Raw genomic sequence first — 23,431 nt, 5'->3', positions numbered from 1 at the left:
ATATGGATTTTTTGGTTTTCCAGTGCATATAAAACTTATGCTTAGGCCACGTACAGTGGCTCACAGCTGTAATCCCAGTACTTTGGGAGGCCAAGGTGGGAGGATCACTTGAGGCCAGAAGTTTGAGACCAGCCTGGGCAACACAGCAAAACCTTGTCACCATAAAAAATACAAAAAAATTAGCCAAGCATGGTGGGGTGCACCTATAGTCCCAGCTACTCAGGGGGCTAAGGTGGGGGGATCATTTGAGCCCAGGAGGTCGAGGCTGTAGTATACCAAGATCACACCACTGCACTCCAGCCTGGGTGACAGAGTGAGACCCTATCTAAAAAAAAAAAAAAAAAGTTGTGTTTACACAATATTATAGTCTAGTAAGTATGTGTGCAATTGCATTATGTCTAAAAAATGTACATACCTTAATTTAAAAACACCTTATTGTTTAAAAATGCTAACAATCATCTGAGTCTTCAATGAGTCAATCTTTTTGCTGTGGAGGGTCTTGCCTCAATGTGGATGGCTGCTGACTGATCAGGACGGTGGTCACTGAAGGTTGAAGTGGCTGTGGCAATTTCTTAAAATAAGAACAATAAAGGTTGACACATCAATTGATTTCCTTTCATGAAAGATTACTCTGTAACGCATGATGCTGTTCAACGGTATTTTACCAACAAAAGAACTTCTTTCAAAATCGGAATAAATTTTCCCAGCCCTCCTCCTGCTTTATCAGCTAAGTTTATGTAATATGCTGAATCCTTTGTCGTCATTTCTACAATATTCACAGCATCTTCACCAGTAGATTCCATTTCAAGAAACCACTAGCTTTGTTCATCTATAAGAAGCAACACCTTATTCATGTAAATTTTATTATGAGATTGCAGCAAGTCAGTCACATATTCAGGCTCCACTTCTAATTGTAGTTCACTTGCTATTTCTACCACGTCTGTATGTACTTCCTCCACTGAAGTCTTGAACCTCTCAAAGTCATCCATGAGGGTTTGAATGAACTTCAACTTCTTCCAAACTCCTGTTAATGTTGATATTTTGACCTTCTCTCATGAATCACAAATATTTTTAATAGCATTTAGAATGGTGAATTCTTTCCGGAAGGTTTTCAATTTACTTTGCCCAGATTCATCAGAGGAATTATTATCTGTGGCACCTATAGCCTTAAGAAAGGTATTTCTTAAATAATAAGACTTGAAATTCAAAATTACTCCTTGATCTATGAGAAACCGAATGGACATTGTGTTAGCAGACATGAAAACAACATTCATTTCATTATACATTTCCATCAGAGCTCTTGGGTCATTGTTAATGAGCAGCAATATTTTGCAAGAATTTTTTTTTTCTTAGCAGTAAGTCTCAGCCCTGGGCTTAAAATATTCAGTAAACTATGCTGCAAACAGATGTACTGCTGTCCAGGCATTATTATTCCATCTAGGGAGCATAGACAGAGTAGACTGTACATAATTCTTAAGGGTCCTGGGATATTTGGAATGGTAAATGAGCACTGGCTTCAACTTAAAGTCACCAGCTGCATTAGCACCTACTAGGAGAGTTAGCCTATCCTTGGGCCAGGCACAGTGGCTCATGCCTGTAATCCCAGCACCTTGGGAGGCTGAGGTGGGAGAATCACTTGAGTGCAGGAGTTTGAGACCAGCCTGGGCAAGATGGTGAGACCCCATCTTGTAAAAACAAATAAAAACAAGAGTGAGCCTATCCTTTGAAGCTTTAAAACCAGGCATCGACTTGTCCTCTTCTTCTACTATAAGGATGTTTGGTCTACATTGAAAATTTATTGGCCTAGTGTGGTGGCTCATGCCTGTAATCCCAGCACTCTGGGAAGCCAAGGTGGGCAGATCACTTGAAGTCAGGAGTTCGAGACCAGCCTAGCCAACATGGTGAAACCCATCTCTACCAAAAAATACAAAAATTCGTGAAACGTGGTGGCACACGCCTGTAATCTCAGCTACTCCAGACGCTGAGCTGGGAGAATCACTTGAACCCAGGAGGCTGAGATTGCAGTAAGCCAAGATCCTGCCACTGCACCCAGCCTGGGAGGCAGAATGAGATCCTGTCTCAAAAAAAAAAAAGAAAAAAAGAAAAGAAAAAGAAGAAAAAACAAAGAAAAAAAATGTATTGTATAGTTTAGCCACCTTCATCAGTTATCTTAGCTAGACCCTCCAGAAAACTTGCTGCAGATTCTCCATCAGCACTCGCTGCCTCATCTTCACTTCTGTGTTATGGAGATGGCTTCTTTCCTTAACCCTCAGGAATCAACCTCTCATAGCTTCAGACTTTTCTTCTGCTACTTCTTCATCTCTCTCAGCCTTCAAAGAATTGAAAAGACTTAGGGCCTCACTCTGAATTGGGCTTTGGTTTAAAGGAATATTGTGACTGATTTGGTCTTCTATCCAGATCGCTAAAACTTTCTCCATATCATCAATAAGGCTTTCTTAGCATGCATGTGTTCACTGAAGTAACATTTTAAATTTCTTTCAAGAATGTTTCTTGCATTTGCAACTTTGCTAACTGTTGGGCACAAGAGGCCTAGCTTTCAGCCTGTCTCAACTTTTACCATGACTTTCTCACTGTGCTTAATCATTTCTAGCTTTTGATTTAAAGTAAGAGATGTGCGACTCTTTCACTTGAACACATAGAGGCCTTTGTAGAGTTATTAAATTGGCCTAATTTTGACATTGTTGTGTCTCAGGGAATAGAGAGGACTGAGGAGAGAGAGTGACAGGAGAATGGCAGCCAATGGAGTGCCAAGACCAGCTCTGTCATGGAGAACCTAACTCAGTGGTGTTAGAGAAATTAAAGACACACTCTCAGAAATATAGAGTATGGAGTGGGAAATCAGGGTCTCACCGCCTTCAGAGCTGAGACCCTTGAACAGAGATTTACCCACATATTTATGGACAGCAAGCTAGTGATAAACATTGTTTCTATAGATTATGGATTAACTAAAAGTGTTCCTTATGGGAAATAAAGGAATGGGCCAAAGTAAAGGGATGGGTCTGGCTAGTTATCTGCAGCAGGAGCATGTCCTTAAGGCACAGATCGCTCATGCTATTATTTATGGTTTAAGAATGCCTTTAAGCGGTTTTTCGCCCTGGGTAGGCCAAGTGTTCCTTGCCCTCATTCCAGTAAACCCACAACCTTCCAGCGTGGGCGTCATGGCCATCATGAATATGTCACAGTGCTGCAGAGATTTTGCTTATGGCCAGTTTTGGGGCCAGTTTATGGCCAAATTTGGGGGCCTGTTCCCAACAGTGGAGCAGTCATCTCACACACATTTTATCAATTAAGTTTGCTGTTGTATATGAGCATGGCTTGTGGTGCCCCCAAACAATTACAATGGTAACATCAAAGATCACTGATCACAGATCAACATAACAGGTATAATGGTAATGAAAAGTTTAAAATATTATGAGAGTTAACAAAATGTGACACAGAGATATGAAGTAAGCACATGCTGTTGGAAATACGGCACAAATAGACTGAGAAATACATTTTGAGAGATCCCAAACTCTGACTGCAAACTTCTGTCAGCTCACGCTCAACTCAGGGTTACCACAAACCTTCAATTTGCAAAAGGCGCAATATCTGTGAAGTGCAATGACACGAAGGGCAATAGGACAAGGTAGGCCTGTGTAGGCTATATTTTTAAATTAACTTCTATTTTTATTTCAATAGGTTTGGGGGTACAGGTGTTTTTTGGTTACATGGGTAAGTTTTTAGTGGTAATTTCTGATATTTTACTGCAGCCATCATCCAAGCAGTGCACACTGCACTGAATATGTAGTCTTTTATTCCTCACCTCCCTCCCAACATTCTGGCCCCAATTCCCTAAGTCCGTTATATCATTCTTATGTTTTTGCATCCTCATAGCCTAGCTCCCACTTATAAGTGAGAACACACTGTATTTGGTTTTCCATTCCTGAGTTACTTCACTTAGAATAATGGCCTCCAGCTCCATCCAAGTTGCTGCAAAAGACATTATTTCATTCCTTTATATGGCTGAGTAGTATTCCATGGTGTATCTACAGCACACTTTCTTTATCCACTCAGTTGATGCACACTTAGATTGGTTCCATATCTTTGCAATTGTGAATTGTGCTGCTATAAATATGCATATGCCTGTGTCTTTTTCATGTAATGATTTGTTTTCCTCTGGGTAGATACCCAGTAGTGGGATTGTGGATCAAATAGTAGCTCTACTTTTAGTTCCTTAAGGAATTTCCTTTCTGTTTTCCATAGAGGCTGTACTAATTTACATTCTCATCATCAGTGTATAAATGTTCTTTTACCACATTCACACCAGCATCTTTTTTTTTTTTTTAACTTTTTAATTATGGCCATTCTTGCAGGAATAAGGTGGTATCTCATTGTGCTTTCAATTTGCATTTCTCCGGTAATTAGTGAGGTAGAGCACTTTTTCATATGTTTGTGGGCTGTCTGTATATCTTCTTTTGAGAATTATCTATTCATGTCCTTTGCCCACTTTTTGATAGGATTATTTGGTTTTACCTTGCTGATTTGTTTGAGTTCCTTGTAGATTCTAGATATCAGTCCTTTGTCAGATGCATAAATTGAAAATATTTTCTCCCGTTCTGTGGGTTGTCTGTTTATTCTGCTGATTATTTTTGTGTGTGTGCAGAAGTTTTTTAGTTTCATTAGGTCCATTTATTTATTTTTGTTTTTGTTGTTTTTGGGGTCTTATTCATGAATTACTTGTCTAAGCCAATGTCTAGAAGAGTTTTTCCAGTGTTATCTTCTAGAATTTTTATGGTTTCAGGTCTTAGATTTAAGTCTTTGATCCATCTTGAGTTGATTTTTATATAAGGTGAGACATGAAGATCCAGTTTCATTATTCTACATGTGGCTTACCAGTTTTCCCAGCACCATTTATTGGATAGGGTGTCATTTCCCCCAGTTTATTTATATACAGGCTATTTAAGTAAAAATTTATCTTAGCTAGACCTGGGAGAAGCCAATTCAAATGAATAATATTCTACTTAGCCTTAGCTGAAGTGTCATTTTCTAAAATAAGTAAAATGGAAGAGACAAAATTGATTCTCCCATTCTTCAGACTTTTTGCTTTTTTGAGAGATATGTTGAATTCTCCTTAAAAGACTTCTGATATCCCAAACTGTGACTGCAAGCTTCCATCAGCCCTGCACTCTCTCTGCCCTGCTACAGTAAATCATGGCTCTCAAACCTCGTTGGGGCCCCTAGTCCCTTGATGGTACCTCATTATTCCCCACCTGGAGCCCTGTGGCTTCTCTACTGCACTGACTGGTGCTAGAGTGACCTTACCGATTGCAGACAGGACCAGGTCTCTCCACTGCTTGAGAGTTTTCAATGGTTTTCTCTGGCCTTTAGGGTAAGGACTAATGGTCTTGACTTATCTTTTAGAGCTGGTCCTGATTTGACTTCTGGGAACTGGGGTCACTCCTCAACATTTAGCCATCATCATGGTTGTGCCCTTCCTCTGAGCTCCCACCAGTGCTGTGCATGCCTCTGCCATAGCCCGCCACACAGTACAGTGACCACCTCTTCATCTGCTCTCCCCTACACACTCAACACAGGCTTCTCATGGACAGGGGCTGGGTCTTGTTCACCCCTGTGTCCCCAAGATCTGACACATCATAGGCACTGGAGAAATGGCGAACTAAGGCATGTGCAAATGAATGACTGAATGAACAAATGAATATAAGATGCTTGCAAATGTACACTGGCTCTATGTTATGTAGCAGTCTCTGCACTAGATCTTTATTTCATTTTCTTATTACAACAGCCCTTTCAGGGTGTGCACAAGTTTTACCCCTATTTTACAAATGAGGAAGCTGAGATTTAGAAAATTCGGATTATTTTCTCAATGCCCCACAACTGGCAAATAGTGGAGGTCTGTAAGACTCTAAAACCAGCATCCCTACAGAACCCATCCAGACGAGGAAAATGGGGATTGGTGGGGGGCCTAGAGACCATGGTCACCTGCTTCATGCTGCAGAGTGGGACCCATGCTCTGCAAAGAAATATGGGCCAGGGATGTTGAAGGACTGGTTTACTGGAGGAGGATTCCAAAATGCCCCTCCAGCTTAGCCCATCCACCCAGACAGTCCACTTAAAACACCCAAACATACCATTTTGTTTCATTCCTCCATTTTGTGTCCCGACCCTCCACCCCTGCCTCTCGTGCTCCCCAGTCTCCACCCCCACTAAATTCCTTCTCATCTTCCCAAATCATCCTGGGCTTTTCCTCTCTGAAGCCTTCCTTGGTTCCTGCCACACCTACCACACCCTCCCTCCTCCCAGCCCCTGGCAATTAATCACTCCCTTCTCTGTGCTTCCTCTGTACTCTGCCCACACGCCTATCCCTGTTTATGTTATTGTTTGCTTACATGTTAGTCTGCTTTAAAAGATCCTGAACCCCTTGAGAATAGCATCTGACCAGGTCTCCATACCACCCTCCCACTACATCTGTCTCAAGAATTTATTAAAAGAATCTGCAGCTCAGGGGCTGTTCCAGCCTCCGCTGCCTGTACCCTGGATCCCCAGTTTTTAAACTCTTGCTCTTACCAAGAACCTCTGCTCCAAGATTTGAGGTCTGAGGGCCAGGCTGCCTCACCATCACACCCAGGTCTGGTGTTTAAGCCATTTCTTATCTGGATCAGGGGATTATCTTGTTCTTCTTTGTGTAGTGGTTATTATAGAACCAGGTGCTCAGCAGGCCCTGAGGAAATAATATTAACAACTGTAGCATTTACAGTATGTCAGCCGGCATGCTGTTTTACACATAGTATCACTTTCATTCTGCAACCAGAATACCCTATGAGGTAGATGTTATTGTCCTTGTTTTACAGATGAGGAAACTAAGGTTTGGGAAGGTTAATAACTTGCCTGAAGTCACACAGCTAGAAAATGGCCAGGCCAGGATTCAAACCCAGGTCTTTCTGACTCCAAAGCCTACACACCAGAGCTCCACACTCGGTGGGCATTAGTGGAACTGGGCTAACTGGAAAGCCAATGCCAGCTCAGGAGGCCCTTTCAAAGCGGGAAACATGAGCATCATACAAGAGGTTTCCTCCAACATAACCAGGACCTAAGAATTGTAAAGGCACAGCATAGAGACTGCATATGGGCAAACACCCCAACTAATAAAAGTGCTGTGATGAAATAATGTATTTAATTGTTTGAGAATATTTACCAAGCATCTGCCTTGTGCCAAACACCATTCTAGTCAACTGGGAATGAGACAGACAGTCCCTGTCCTTGAAGAGTTCATAATCTAGTGAACAACATAAATTGTGAACCACAAATAAGTTTTCTAGATTAATTACATATTGTGATGAGTGCAGCAAAGTTCAAGTTAAACCCAAGGTGAATGATGCGGGGAGAACCTAAAGACCGCACCCAGGAGGTGTCTGGGGAGGTGGCCCAGCAGCCTGTTCTGAAGCATGCTTATATTTTACAGGGTGAAATAGAGTGTATAGAAGTCCCATCCCTAGAAACCTCACCTGTCATCATCAACAGCAACGACAAAAAACAGGACAACTCTGGCCAGGCGCGGTGGCTCAAGCCTGTAATCCCATCACTTTGGGAGGCTGAGAAGGGCAGATCACGGGGTCAGGAGATCGAGACCATCCTGGCTAACACGGTGAAACCCCATCTCTACTAAAAAATACAAAAATCTAGCCGGGCGAGGTGTCGGGCACCTGTAGTCCCAGCTACCTGGGAGGCTGAGGCAGGAGAATGGCGTAAACCCAGGAGGTGGAGCTTGCAGTGAGCTGAGATCTGGCCACTGCACTCCAGCCTGGGCGACAGAGAGAGACTCCATCTCAAAAAAAAAAAAAAAAAAAAAAAAAAAACAGGACAACTCAGGGTGGTCCTGAAAGACACTTTGGTTGAGTTCTCTGAGAAAAGTTAAGAAGCCACACGTCCCTGCCCAGTGGGAACATCCACTCTCAGGCATTCATTTTTTTCCTCCACTTGGAAAGTACCTGAAGATACCTCACCTCCCACAAGCCTGAGGCAAACTCTGGTGTCAGAGACTCAGAAAAGCCAGCCTTCAATCATGGATACAGTGAAAAGAAGAACAAAGGACATTGGCTTCCCTCCACTCTCTCCTCAGGCTCCTCTGTCTTCCCCTCCCTTCCCAGCCCAGGAGGTGATTCAAGCCCCCAGTGCTCTTTGTTCTATGGATCTTGATCTGGGATGACAAGGCACTATAGGATCCTTGATCTTGGAAGAGCCACCTCTAGGAGTGGGAGGTGAATATAAGTAACCTGAGCACAGTTCTGGTAGCCCAGTCTTACAAAAGAAATATCATGTCTGCCAGTTGTAATAGTCCACCAACAAGGCCACCCTCCTGGAACTGGAGCTGCCTAGAGGGCCCTTGAACAACCCAATAACACAAGTCCTAGAGCTCCTAGGGCATCTGGATGACCACCTCCCCCTGCACAAGCTAGAGGGTTAGAGAGCACCCCAAAGGGGGAAAATGCTACTGGAGATCTTCAAAGGCATAAGAAGGTTGCTGTCTGGTCTCAGGGTAACCTGCCCAGAGGAGCCCAGACAGTCCCAGAGCTCAGAAGGAAACCATCTTTCAGGGCAGCACTTTAAACAAAAGACCCTCTGAGGGCTGTGGCTTGGCACAGGGGCCCTATTGCCCAGGTCTAAGGACAATACTGGGTTCGGGCATCTAGCTCTTCTCTTGGCTCCAGTGTCTGGAGGTTTTGTTGGGGGAGAAACGGGAGATGTGGGCACAATCTGGCCACTGTGATCGAGACATAGGGTTTTCCCATAGAATTTCATGGGTGACACTTCTGGACCCTTTAGGGTGGCGCTCTGTGTTTCTCATTCAAAGAGAAACCAGAGCAACGGGCAGGAAAGATCCTAGAGACTCACAACTGCCTCTTTCTATGACTAAAGGGTCAGGCATTCATTCACTCCTCCACAGAACAGGGATCCCCTTCATGATCCCCCTCATACCCTAAATATGCCCTGCCACCCTCCATGCTCAAACCTCACAACCAGCTGTGTTGTTACTTGGGTACATGATATATGGTCATAACTTCTCCTAAATCCAGTCACCAAAAGTTTTCGAGATGACCAGGAGTGGTGGCTCATGCCTGTCATCCCAGCACTATAGGATGCTGAGACAGGAGGATCACTTGAGGCCAAGAGTTGGAGACCCCTATTTCAAAACAAAACAAAACAAAACAAACAAAAAACTGCTCCTGAGACCTCCTATCAGAAACAAAGAAGGCACATGTGGGTGATCAGTACAGGTCAAATTCCATTGCGTTAGAACTCTCAGAATTCTTTTGTTGAACCTAGAATTTTGTGTGTGTATCCAATACTCTTAAAATAGGTGGGTCCTCCCTGATCCTTGAAGCTTGTTTTGTATTGACCTTGGTTGTACTCACATTCATTTGTACTAGTGGAGACATCTCCATTTCTGCTCATCTTTAGTGACCAGAGAAAAAGTCTTAAAGACAAAGTGAGTTCTCTTGTTTGAGACCTGTAGGTTTCAGTGTGATGTCTGTGTGGAGGCGTTTGGCAAATCAGGGTGCTCTCTAGGACTGGTTGGTTGAAGGTCAATCCAAACTCTAGATCATCCCTTCTTTGAAGATGAAAGAGCCCCTCTTCTTTCTCCCACCCTTCTATGGTTCTTTTACTAATGGCTCAATAGGGCTGTGTTTAGTATACCTCAGTGACCGAGGCTGGCAGAATGCAGATGAGCTGGACAGGGCACCCAGGAAGGAGTTTACAGACTCCCAACCTGTTTTCTGGGAAGGTACCAGGCTGTTCACCAGCACTTTTTTTAAAATCCCACCCTGAGGAGCAGAGCTCTTTGGGAAATCTTGTTATATGGCATCAATGATGCTGATTAACTGTAGCAAATTTCTGGGTGTGGGTAGCTGCAGGAGGTGAATTCCTGTTAGAAATGAGGTCTCTGGCTCCAGGTGGGAGCTGCTTAGGTGAGACTTCCCTGGGGCATAGAATCCCAGAAACAATGCTTCTGATGATCAAAGCACACAGCCATGCTACAGAGAAGAGCTTTATAGGTAGGGCTTCAGCTCCCAGGTTTGGGCATGTACACATGTAGTATGGATTTTGGAGCATGGCCAAGGCTCCTTGCTCTGGCCTGATCCCTGATGCCCGAATTCCACCGTCATAGCGTCCTAATTTTGGCTTAAGACTAACCCTGTAAAAATGCAAGTATCTCATGGCATTGGTCTCATTGGTTGCAGCTGCCTTCAGTGGATGAGTTTATTAGGTGCTTTCCCATGAATAGGTGAAGACTGGAAGGAGGAACAGAGGGAGCATGAGGCACCTGGTCTTTCAGGAAGAGATACCAGTAAGACTCTGCTACAAGTCAGAGGGAACCTAAGCAACCACCTAGTTCAGAAGTTCCAATTTACAGCCCACAGGCCAACTCTAGCCTCTTTTGTTGGTCTAAAGCAGTATCTAATAAAAAAAAAATCTGAATTTGATTTCCTTAATAAGGCTATGATCCCTCCAGTTCATCGCAGACCCCACCAGTCCACGGTCTCACAACAGTCTGCTGTGTTTGTTCAGGGCACCCAGCCTGCAGGTATGTGAGTTGTTGACCTCTGCATTCTAGTCCAGTTTTCCATTAAATGCAAAAGCCCTTTCAACAACATTATGTATTCTTTATTTATTCATACATTCATTCAAAAAATATGTGCTAGGCATGTACCACAAGTAGGCTCATAAATGCATAGAATTTTAGAGCAGGAAGAGAACTTGGAGATGTTCTAGTCTGACCACTTCATTTCCCAGGTGATGTCACTGAGGTCCAGAGAGCTGCCTGACTTGCTCACCACAAAGCTGCTCCAAGGCAGAACTACATTTCGTGAGGAACCAGGTGGCCAGACTTGGCTGTCTCACTTGAGGCTGCCCTGCATCCCATGGAAATCCAATTACTGAAGTCTGACCACAGCACTCCCCTAATGAAACAGTTTAATGATTCTCAAAGTACAGTCCAGGGGTCCTGAGGTCCCCAAGATCCTTTCAGGGGACATGTAAGGTCAGAACTGTTTCATGACCCAACACAGAGGCTCACACCTATAATCTCAACACTTTGCAAGGCTGAGACAGGAGGATCTCTTGAGCTCAGGAGCTCAAGACCAGCCTGGGAAACATAGCGAGACACCATCTCCACAAAAAAAAAAATACAAAAAAAAAAGAAAGAAAGAAAAAGAAAAATAAAAACACTAGCCAAGCATGGTGGCCTATAGTCCCAGCTACTCTGTAGGCTGAGATGGGAGGATTGCTTGAGCCTAGGAAGTTGAGGCTGCAGTGAGTCGAAGTCACACCACATTCCAGCCTGGCCAAAAAAGCAAGACCCTGTCCCCCACAGAAAAAGTTTCATAATGATACAAAGCTATGATTTGCTTATTTTGTTACTCTCATTCTCTCACAAATGTACACTGAAGTTTTCCAGAGGCACATGACACGTGACATCACAAGAAGCTGAAGACAGAGGCAAACCTTTGGACAGGTTTGCACCATTGTTTAACTGTGCCACTCTTCTCACTAAATGTTTTTTGGAAAATTTTAATTTAAAAAATGTTAGTTGGAGATTGCTGGCAAGATGGCCGAACAGGAATAGCTCCAGTCTGCAGCTCCCAGCAAGATCGATGCAGAAGGCAGGTGATTTCTGCATTTCCAACTTACGTACCTGGTTCATCTCACTGGGACTGGTTGGACACTGGGTGCAGCCTATAGAGGGCGAGCCTAAGCAGGGTGGGGTGTCACCTCACCTGGGAAGCACAGGGGGTTGGGGAATTTTCTCCCCTACCCAAGGGAATCCATGAGGGACTGAGCCTGAGGAACTCCGGCACAAATACTGCACTTGTCCCACGGTCTTCACAACCCACAAACCAGGAGATTCCCTATGGTGCCTGCTCCACCAGGGCCCTGGGTTTCAAGCACAAAACTGGGCAGCCATTTGGGCAGACACTGAGCTAGCTGCAGGAGTTCTTTTTTTCCATACCCCAGTGGTGCCTGGAACGCCAGTGAGAGAGAACTGTTCACTGCCCTGGAAAGGAGTGCTGAAGCCAGGGAGCCAAGTGGTCTGGCTTAGCAGGTCCCACCCCCACAGAGGCCAGCAAACTAAGATCCACTAGCTTGAAATTCTCACTGCCAGCACAGTAGCAGTCTGAGATCAACCAGGGACACTTGAGCTTGGTGAGGGGAGGGGTGTCCGCCATTGCTGAGGCTTGAGTAGAAGGTTTTACGCTCACAGTGTAAACAAAGTCACTGGGAAGTTTGACCTGGGCGGAGGGCACTGCAGCTCAGCAAGGCTCCTGTGGCCAGACTGCCAGATTTCTCTTCTCTGGGCAGGGCATCTCTGAAAAAAGGCAGCAGCCCTGTCAGGGACTTATAAATAAAACCCCCATCTCCCTGGGACAGAGCACCTGGTGAAAGGGGTGGCTATAGCTATGCAGCTTCAGCAGAATTAAACGTCCCTGCCTGACGGCTCTGAAGAAAACAGCAGACCTCCCAGCACAGCGTTTGAACTCTGTTAAGGGTCAGACTGCCTCCTCAAGTGGGACCCTGAACCCCGTGTATCCTGACTGGGAGACACCTCCCAGTAGGGGCAGACAGACACCTCATACAGAAGAGCTCTGGCTGGCGTCTGACAGGTGCATCTCTGGGACAAAGCTTCCAGAAGAAGGAACAGGCAGTAATCTTTGCTGTTCTGCAGCCCAGGCAAACGGGGTCAGGAGTGGACCTCCAGCAAACTCCAGCAGACCAGCAGCAGAGGGGCCTGACTTTCAGAAGGAAAACTGACAAACAGAAAGGAATAGCATGTCCACTCAAAGACCCCATCCAAAGGTCACCAACATCAAAGACCAAAGGTAGATAAATCCACAAAGTTGGGGAGAAACCAGCACAAAAAAAAGCTGAAAATTCCAAATATCAGAACACCTCTTCTCTTCCAAAGGATCACAATTCCTCACCATCAAGGGAACAAAACTGGGTGGAGAATGAGTTTGACAAATTGACAGAAGTAGGCTTCAACAGGTGGGTAATAACAAACTCCTCCAAGCAAAAGGAGCATGTTCTAACCCAATGCAAGGAAGCTAAGAACCTTGAAAAAAGGTTGGATGAATTGCTAACTAGAATAAGCAGTGTAGAGAAGAACATAAATGACCTGATGGAGCTGAAAAACACAGCATGAGAACTTCATGAAGCATACACAAGTATCAATAGCCAAACTGATCAAGCAGAAGAAGGATATCAGTGATTGAAGATCAACTTAATGAAATAAAGCGAGAAGACAAGATTAGAGAAAAAAGAATAAAAAGGAACGAACAAAGCCTCCAAGAAATATGGGACTATGTGAAAACACCAAACCTACATTTGATTGGTGTACCTGAAAGTGATGAGGAGAATGGAACCAAGTTGGAAAACACTATTGAGGATATTATTCAGGAGAACTTCCCCAACCTAGCAAGACAAGTCAACATTCAAATTCAGGAAACACAGAACACCACAAAAATACTCCTCGAGAAGAGCAACCCCAAGACACATAATCATCAGATTCACCAAGATTGAAATGAAGGAAAATTGCTAAGGGTAGCCGGAGAGAAAGGTCGTGTTACCCACAAAAGGAAGCCCATCAGACTAACAGCAGATCTCTCTGCAGAAACCCTACAAGCCAGAAGAGAGTGGGGGCCAATATCCAACATTCTTAAAGAAAAGAATTTTCAACCCAGAATTTCATATCCAGCCAAACTAAGCTTCATAAACAAAGGAGAAATAAAATCCTTTACAGACAAGCAAATGCTGAGAGATTTTGTCACCACCAGGCCTGCCTTACAAGAGCTCCTGGAGGAAGCACTAAACATGGAAAGGAACAACTGGTACCAGCCATTGCAAAAAGATATCAAATTGTAAAGAACATCAACACTATGAAGAAATTGCATTAACTAATGGGCAAAACAACCAGCTAGCATCATAATGACAGGATCAAATTCACACATACATAATAATATTAACCTTAAATGTAAACGGGCTAAATGCCCAATTAAAAGATATAGACTGACAAATTGGATAAAGAGTCAAGACCCATCAGTGTGCTATATTCAGGAGACCCATCTCACATGCAAAGACACATCTAGGCTCAAAATAAAGGGATGGAGGAAGATCTACCAAGCAAATTGAAAGCAAAAAAAAAGCAGGAGTTGCAATTGTAATCTCTGATAAAACAGACTTTAAACCAACAAAGATCAAAAGAGACAAAGAAGGACATTACATAATGGTAAAGGAATCAATGCAGTAGGAAGAGCTAACTATACTAAATATATACACCCAATACAAGAGCACCTTGATTCATAAAGCAAGTTCTTAGAGACCTACAAAGAGACTTAGACTCCCACACAATAATAGAGGGAGACTTTAACACCCCACTGTCAATATTAGACAGGTCAACAAGACAGAAAATTAACAAGGATATTCAGGACTTGAATTCAGCTCTGGACCAAGCTGACCTAAAAGACATCTACAGAAGTCTCCACTCCAAATCAACAGAATATACATTCTTCTCAGTACCTCATTGCACTTATTCTAAAATTGCCCACATAATTGGAAGTAAAACACTCCTCAGTTAATGCAAAAGAACAGAAATCATAACAAACGGTCTCTCAGACCACAATGCAATAAAATTAGAACTCAGGATTAAGAAACTCACTCAAAACCACACGACTACATGGAAACTGAGCAACCTGCTCCTGAATGACTACTGGGTAAATAACAAAATGAAGGCAGAAATAAAGATGTTCTTTGAAACCAATGAGAAGGAAGGCACAACATACTAGAATCTCTGGGACACATTTAAAGCAGCGTGTAGAGGGAAATTTATAGCACTAAATGCCCACAAGAGCAAGAAGGAAAGATCTAAAATTGGCACCCTAACATTAAAAGAACTAGAGAAGGAACAGCAAACAAATTCAAAATCTAGTAGAAGACAAGAAATTACTAAGATCAGAGAGGAACTGAAGGAGATAGAGACACAAGAAGCCCTTCAAAAACTAAATGAATCCAGGAGCTGGTTTTTTGAAAAGATCAACAAAATAGATAGACTGCTAGCCAGACTACTAAAGAAGAAAAGAAAGAAGAATCAAATAGACACAATAAAAAATCATATAGGGGATATCACCACTGATCCCTCAGAAATACAAACTACCATCAGAGAATACAATAAACACCTCTACACAAATAAACTAGAAAATCTGGAAGAAATGGATAAATTCCTGGACACATACACCCTCCCAAGTTTTAATCAGGAAGGAGTTGAATCCCTGAATAAACAAATAAAAAGTTCTGAAATTGAGGCAGTAATTAATAGCCTACCAACCAAAAAAGTCCAGGACCAGACGGATTCACAGCCGAATTCTACTAGAGGTCCAAAGAGGAGCTGGTACCATTCCTTCTGAAACTATTCCAAACAACAGGAAAAGAGGGACTCCTCCCTAACTCATTTATGAGGCCAGCATCATCCTGATACCAAAGCCTGTCAGAGACACAACAAAAAAAGAAAATTTCAGACCAATATCCGTGATGAACATTGGTGTGAAAATCCTCAATAAAATATTGGCAAACCGAATCCAGCAGCACATCAAAAAGCTTATCCACCACGATCAAGTCAGCTTTATACCTGGGATGCAAGGCTGGTTCAATATATGCAAATCAATAAACATAATCCATCACATAAACAGAACCAACAAAAACCACATGATTATCTCAATAGATGCAGAAAAGGCCTTTGACAAAATTCAACACCCCTTCATGCTAAAAACTCTCAATAAACTAGGTATCGATGGAATGTATCTCAAAATAATAAGAGCTATTTATGACAAACCCATAGCCAATATCATACTGAATGGGCAAAAGCTGGAAGCACTCCCTTTGAAAATCACCACAAGACAAGAATGGCCTCTCTCACCACTCCTATTCAACATAGTATTGGAAGTTCTGGCCAGGGCAATCAAGCAAGAGAAAGAAATAAAGAGTATTCAAATAGGAAGAGAGGAAGTCAAATTGTCTGTTTGAAGAAGACATGATTTTATATTCAGAAAATCCTAGTCGTCTCAGCCAAAATCTCCTTCAGCTGATAAGCAACTCCAGCAAAATCTCAGAATACAAAATCAATGTGCAAAAATCACAAGCATACCTATATACCAGTAACAGACAAACAGAGAGCCAAATCATGAGTGAACTCCCATTCACAATTCCTACTAAGAGAATAAAACACCTATGAATACAGCTTACAAGGGATGTGAAGGACCTCTTCAAGGAGAACTACAAACCACTGCTCAAGGAAATAAGAGAGGACACAAACAAATGGAAGAACATTCCATGCTCATGGATAGGAAGAATCAATATCGTGAAAATGGCCATACTGCCCAAAGTAATTTAAAAATTCAATGTTATCCCTATCAAGCTACCACTGACTTTTTTCACAGAATTGGGAAAAACTACTTTAAACTTCACGTGGAACCAAAAAAGAGCCCGCATATCCAAGACAATCCTGGGCAAGAAGAACAAAGCTGGAGGCATCACGCTACCTGACTTCAATCTATACTACAAGGCTACAGTAACGAAACCAGCATGGTACTGGTACCAAAACAGAGATATAGACCAATGAAACAGAACAGAGGCCTCAGAAATAACACCACACATCTACAACCATCTGATCTTTGACAGACCTGACAAAAACAAGCAAAGGGGAAATGATTCCCTATTTAATAAATGGTGTTGGGAAAACTGGCTAGCCATATGCAGAAAACTGAAACTGGACCCCTTCCTAACACCTTATACAAAATTAACTCAAGATGGATCAAGGATTTAAACCTAAGACCTAGGACCATAAAATCCTAGAAGAAAACCTGGGCAATACCATTCAGGACACAGGCATGGGCAAAGACTTCATGTCTAAAACACCAAAAGCAATGACAACAAAAGCCAAAATTGACAAATGGGATCTAATTAAACTAAAGAGCTTCTGGACAACAAAAGAAACTACCATCAGAGTGAACAGGCAACCTACAGAATGGGAGAAAATTTTTGCAATCTATCCATCTGACAAAGGGCTAATATCCAGAATCTGCAAAGAACTTAAACAAATTTACAAGGATATGAACTGACACTTCGCAAAAGAAGACATTTATGTGGCCAACAAACACATGGGAAAAGCTCATCATCCCTGGTCATTAGAGAAATTCAAATCAAAACTACAATGAGATACCATCTCACACCAGTTAGAATGGCGATCATTAAAAAGTCAGGAAAGAGATGCTGGAGAGGATGTGGAGAAATAGGAATGATTTTACACTGTTGGTGGGAGTGTAAATTAGTTCAACCATTGTGGAATACAGTGTGGTGATTTCTCAAGGATCTAGAACCAGAAATACCATTTGATCCAGCAATCCCATTACTGGGTATATACTCAAAGGATTATAAGTCATTCTACTGTAAAGACACATGCACACGTATGTTTATTGCAGCACTGTTCAGAATAGCAAAGACTTGGAACCAACTCAAATGCCCATCAATGACAGACTGGATAAAGAAAATGTGGCACATATACACCATGGAATACTATGCAGCCAGAAAAAAGGATGAGTTCATGTCCTTTGCAGGAACATGGATGAAGTTGGAAACCATCATTCTCAGCAAACTATCACAGGAACAGAAAACCCAACACCGTATGTTCTCACTCACAAGTGGGAGCTGAACAATGAGAACACATGGACATAGAGAGGGGAACATCACACACTGGGGCCTGTCAGGGGGTGGGGGGCTAGGGGAGGGATAACATTAGGAGAAATACCTAACGTAGGTGATCGGTTGATGGGTGCAGCAAACCACCATGGCACATGTATACCTACGTAACACAACTGCACGTTCTGCACATGTACCCCAGAACTTAAAGTATAATAAAAAAAAGGAAAAAATAAAAATAAAAATGTTATGCTAACATTTAATGGGTTTTATGTTAACATTATTCTTCTTTTAAAATGAATTAATAAGTATTTTTTAAACTTCTCCATTTTAACTTCTAAAGTGATAAATATCAAAAGCTGTATATAAACTGAAGTTATTTGGGGTCTCCAGTAATTTTTAAGAGTATAAGGAGGTCCTGAGTTCAAAAGTTTGAGAATTGCTAATTTAATAAACCAAGCAAGGGTAAATTATATTACTTGAATTTTTCCAACAAGCATATAGTCATGTATAAGTTGTGTAATTAAAAAAGAAAAAAGTGAATGGGCACCATTTTTACTTGTTAGAAAAAATTGGAAAGTGGGGCCTTGAGATGTGACTCCTTCACATTGCATCAAGGATTGGTCTGACTTGAGTTGTTCCACCACCAAAGACTGGCATAAGTAACACTAGCAGTGGGGTTATCAAAGAGTGACATTGGGGTTCATGTTACCTAAATTAGTATCTCAGTTCCCAAACCTGCTCCTCCTGTGTCCATCTTAGTAATGGGTACCACCACCAGGAGCCTAGGCTGGAAACCTGGCTTCCTCTTACATGCCCTCCCCTTAATTTCTACCACATTCATCATTGCTAGCTCCTTTGACAGCTCTGGCTCCATTCTTCTTCACTGCAACAGCTGCTGATCAAGACAGGCATTATCTCATGTGTGGAGATGGCCCCCATGTCTTCATTGGTCTCATGGCTCTTCCAGTCCCCTCCATCATGGCTCCATGCTGCTCTTGAGTAATCTTTCTCTTACACAAATCTTTTGATGATCCACCTCCTGCAGCCTTCTTTATGCCATAAATGACCCTTCCTAATCCAGCCCCTGAGGACCTAACCAGCCTCACACCTCTTCAACTTTATCCTCCACCACAAAGCACTCTTTGTATGTTTCCAAATCCACCATGTACAGTGGGGTTTAGGAGCTTTTCAACATGGGGGTTGAAGATCCCCCAGCCTGGAATGCATTTCCTTCCACTTGTCTGTCTGATAAACTCCATACTTTGTCTCAAAACAGACTTTCTTCTTCTGAAGGAAACCTCAACTCCTAGAAAGGTCAGGTACACAGTTAAGCACACAATAAATATTTTTAAGTAAATAAATGAATCCCTTATTTGAACAAAGAAAATCATTCTGTGGTATCTGTTAAATGTCCTCACATAATGAACTTAACCAATAATCACCATCCTAAAGGATGAATGGTTTCACTCTAGGACCAGGCCTTATGGTATGCTCTGTAGGGTAGAAATGAGGACTAGGATGAATGTTCATTGAGCTCAGTTCTTGACCTAAAAGTTATTTCTCTACTACTATATCTCTGATACCAACTGTTTTCTTGTCTTTTTCCTAAAAATGGAATTATAGGACAAGATTGAGATAATTTGTGGTTCTAATAAATTGGTATCTGGTTCATTGGTTCTGTCATTTTTAAATCAACAATACAATACTTAAAAAGCTTTTATCTGGTACAAATAATGCATGAATATTATTCTCATCACTTTCTCATTAAAAACAGTACTTCTTTATAACATTAATTCTGGCAGCATCTTTTTTGTAGTGTCAATATAAAATAGGATAGGTTGTCCATAGAGTCTTTGCCTGATTAAAATAGATTGTGATCCTTATTTTTTATTAATAGAGGAAACTTTACAGAAAGAAGAAAATATATTGAAATAAGCCATGTCAAGCACCTAAATCAGGATGTCTCATGGTAGTAAACAATAAATGCTGTCCTTCTTCCTTCTACCATTAAAGCTAAATTCAGCAAGATTAAGCCTAGAGCTTTCACCACGGCAAGTAAGTCCCTACAGATTTGATCCCTGCCTACTTCTGAAATCTGCAACTCTCTCTGTGAAACTTTACATTGCAGCAATATAATCTGCAGTAGTTCTTGGATACATGGTTTTATGCTATTTCTCATTTCTTTGTCTTTACTTATCTGATTCCTTAGCTGGGAATGTTCTTGGTTCAACAGTTCCTTCCCATCCTGCCTGACTCAGAGGAGGTGTCACCTTCTCTGGAAACACCTCCAATCCTTCTCAGCTTGGATCAGCTGCTCCACCTTGGAGCTCCCACAGGACCTTTGGCTTATCTCTATCATAGCCACTTGACTCTGCACAGAACCTGACCTTGCATATCTTAGTTTCTTCATCTGTAAAATGGAATAATAATAGCCTCAACTACACAAGGTTATCAGGATAATTACTCAAGATATATGTAAAGTGCTTAGGATAGTGCTTGTTATATATTAATCACATCCTACATTTCTAGCTCTTATATTTATTTTGGTAGCACTTACCACATTGAAAATGCCTGTGCTCTTATCACAGTATATGACTGTATATTTCTGTTTCTAAGAAACTACCAGACCTCCTGGTTACTAGCAAGAGCTCTGTAAACTGAACTAATGCTTTTTATCATTAAGAATTCTATTGTCTCTTAATGTACATACATAGATTTATATCATAGTAGTCAGCAGAGAACACTATTCCACATTTTGATTTTACTTTATGTCAACAACACTTGCTATTTTTAGCAGCTATATACATGTTTATTTATTTTTTCTTTATATTTTTACAATTGGTTGTATTATAAACATATTTGGTGTTAATAAATGTTTCCTTTGGGAGGCTGAGGCTGGTGGATCACTTGAGGTCAGGACTTCAAGATGAGCTTGGCCAACATGGTAAAACCCCATCTCTACTAAAAATACAAAAAATTAGCCGGGCATGGTGTCATGTGCCTGTAGTCCTAGCTACTCAGGAGGCTGAGGCAGGAGAACTGCTTGAACCTGGGAGATGGAGGTTGCAGTGAGCCAAGATTGCGCCACTGCACTCCAGCCTGGGCTACAGAACAAGACTCCATCTCAAATACATACATACATACATACATACATACATACATACATACATACATTCATAGAATGTTTCCTTACTGCAGCAGGAATGATTTGGTCAAAATATATAAACACTTTGAAAGAGATCGTTACATTGACCTCCAAAGAGACTGGGCTGATACACAATTTCTCATGAACCCATTTCTTCACAGACTTGTCATCATTGGATGTTATCACTATTTGGTTGATAATGGTACTTCTGAGTTATTTGCCTTTTTAAATTAGTAGCAAGGGTGGACATTTTATCATGTGATGAGGTACTTTGTTTTTTCCCATCAGCAACAAGATGCCTATTCATCTTTTACTACATTGAAAGTGGAAACCAAATAGTAACATTATATATTTCTATCAAGCCTTTACACGTCTTTAGACATAAAATTTCCCCAATCTTTACCTTTTCTCTTTACTATGTATCTTACAGCATTTTCTACTCCCATTGATTTCTGTTCATGAATAGTACCCTTGGAGTCATGCAACACAGAGACCCAGACATTCAAGCTGCCATATGACGGTCATCAGTAGTATTTGATTATGCTAATTTGTGTATTTCAAGCTTATTTTTGACAGACTGTTTTTAAATAGTTCATACCTTGACTCATCATGAATCTATTCTAGCGTACATCTCCAAGTTCATTCTCTTCCCTAGTGATATCCAATTTCTTCAAACTGCTGACTAAATAGTCATTCTTTTCCCTATTGTGATGCTGATGCTGTTCCTAGAATGTTATAAAGTTCTTACACAATTTGGAATTTCCATCATTTCTGTTCTAGTGCACTGATGAATCTTTTAAATTTCAAGCCATATGATTTTTGACCACAGTTACTTTTTATCACGCTTTGCGGTCTGTTTACAGTGAGAGGGGCATTACTACTAATCTAAAATGGTTTTAGTTTCAATGTTAATTTCCCCCATTTCATCCTTCGAGGGTGAAGTAGTGAGAACTGAGAGCTGGAGGAGTTAGGGAACCTTAGTGTTCCTTCCCATCCTAAGAATTAGGAAGGCTGTGATGGTATGGAGCAGACATCAGAAGCTGGCTGCCTGATCTGGCTTATAGTCTTGTTCTGTTTGTCCTACACAACTGCTATCATTTTGGTTTGCTTTGACTTTGAATGTCTTTGGGTAAAATATGCCTGCTGCAGCTTTCTACAATCCCCACCAGTTTCTGTGATCTTACACTTGGCCTGCTTATCTCAATTTGGTTATCTGCCTGATACCTGGATTTATTTGAGCTTGCAACCCCTGGCATAGTATGTCTTAATGCCTCCTTAGTTGTAAAATTGGAATAATATTGTATCTCATCAGGTTGTTGAAAGGATTACATGAGCTAACCTATAACCATTGCCCACTGGAAGAAATGTTTTACTCCAAAAAATTTCTTGTCTTTCTCTACTCACCCCTACAGAACAATGATAACTTTGGGTTCTCTGAGGGCAGTGGATGGCTCTTGGTGATATTTGCACTCGCACGCCATTGCACAGTGCCTGGTATGTAGCAGGGGCTCACTAAATAGTGGCTAAAATCTGTTGGAATAACTATTACCAGTAGCATCATCTCTGCTTTCAAAGTGATTTTTTGTTAAAAAAAAAAAAAAAAAAAAAAAGAATGTTAAGAATATGGATATATGCATGTCAAGTGCCCGGGGTCAAACTGTACATATAAGGACCTCAAGTTCCACTTTAAAAGGGCCCACATTCAAGGTCGCCATACCTCAAATACCTGCCCAGATTCCTGTGGCCAGTCCCTTGTCATTGGTCAAGGGTCTGTAACAGAGTCTGTTGAATTGCTAGCCATGACAGTGCTCATGATAAACTGGTTTCTGCTCTAACTTGGCCTTGATTAACAAAAGACACTAATTAAATAATGCCTGCTCACCCTATACTCACCTGTATTTAGTCCTCCTGGCTCCAGTAGCCATGTCTCCTGTTCAGATAGAAGAACTCATTGTCAGATGAGGATCTAAGTTGTAAAAATGTTTTGCTTTCTAAATTATAAGTAGAGCCAGGTCACTAGAATTATCAAGAGATATTAAGCTGTATCCATCTATACCTATTTTAAATGATGCCCAAGAAGCCAAGATTTACCCCATAACCCGAGGCAATGCTGCTAAAATGTTTTAGGTCAAATAAATAATACATATATAGAGAAGTCTTAATGAAGAAGGAATTTTAAGATTTATAATATACTAAATTGAACTAACCCATTATCAGCAGTCCCATTACATGAAGCATTATAAAAACGGTCAATAGATATTAGACAAAAATAAGAAATAAAGTCCATTATTGTGACCCACAACCCCAGTATCATGATTAGTGATGATGAACCAGGTTATGACCTGGATTTATATTGTATACCTCATCATTACACTGAGGATTTGCAAAAGGTTTTATTCCTCATGGACTGATTGTGAACAGGACCAAACAACTTGCTTGAGATGTGATGAAGGAGATAGAGCCTCTCACATTGTAGCCTTCTGTTTGCTCAAGGGGGGCTGTAAATTTTTTGCTGACCTA

General features: G+C 41.6%; 1 protein-coding gene across 1 annotated transcript in view; it reads right to left on the bottom strand.

Moving 5' to 3' along the window:
* The window catches only part of LOC105484343 (hephaestin like 1), a 104,832-nt gene extending 83,244 nt beyond the window's left edge, over positions 1-21,588 (bottom strand). The window contains exons 1-3 of the mRNA XM_011745864.2: positions 21,510-21,588; positions 6,586-6,739; positions 416-571 (exon numbers count right to left, since the gene is read on the bottom strand). The gene's annotated coding sequence lies outside the window, so the exon portion shown is untranslated. The remainder of the gene's footprint in view (positions 1-415; positions 572-6,585; positions 6,740-21,509) is intronic.
* Between the last annotated feature and the right edge of the window lie 1,843 nt (positions 21,589-23,431).

The sequence above is a fragment of the Macaca nemestrina genome, chromosome 12 (assembly GCF_043159975.1).
Source record: "Macaca nemestrina isolate mMacNem1 chromosome 12, mMacNem.hap1, whole genome shotgun sequence".
NCBI lineage: Eukaryota > Metazoa > Chordata > Mammalia > Primates > Cercopithecidae > Macaca > Macaca nemestrina.
Note: the sequence above shows the minus strand (reverse complement) of the source record. Positions and strands in the feature narration are given on the sequence as shown.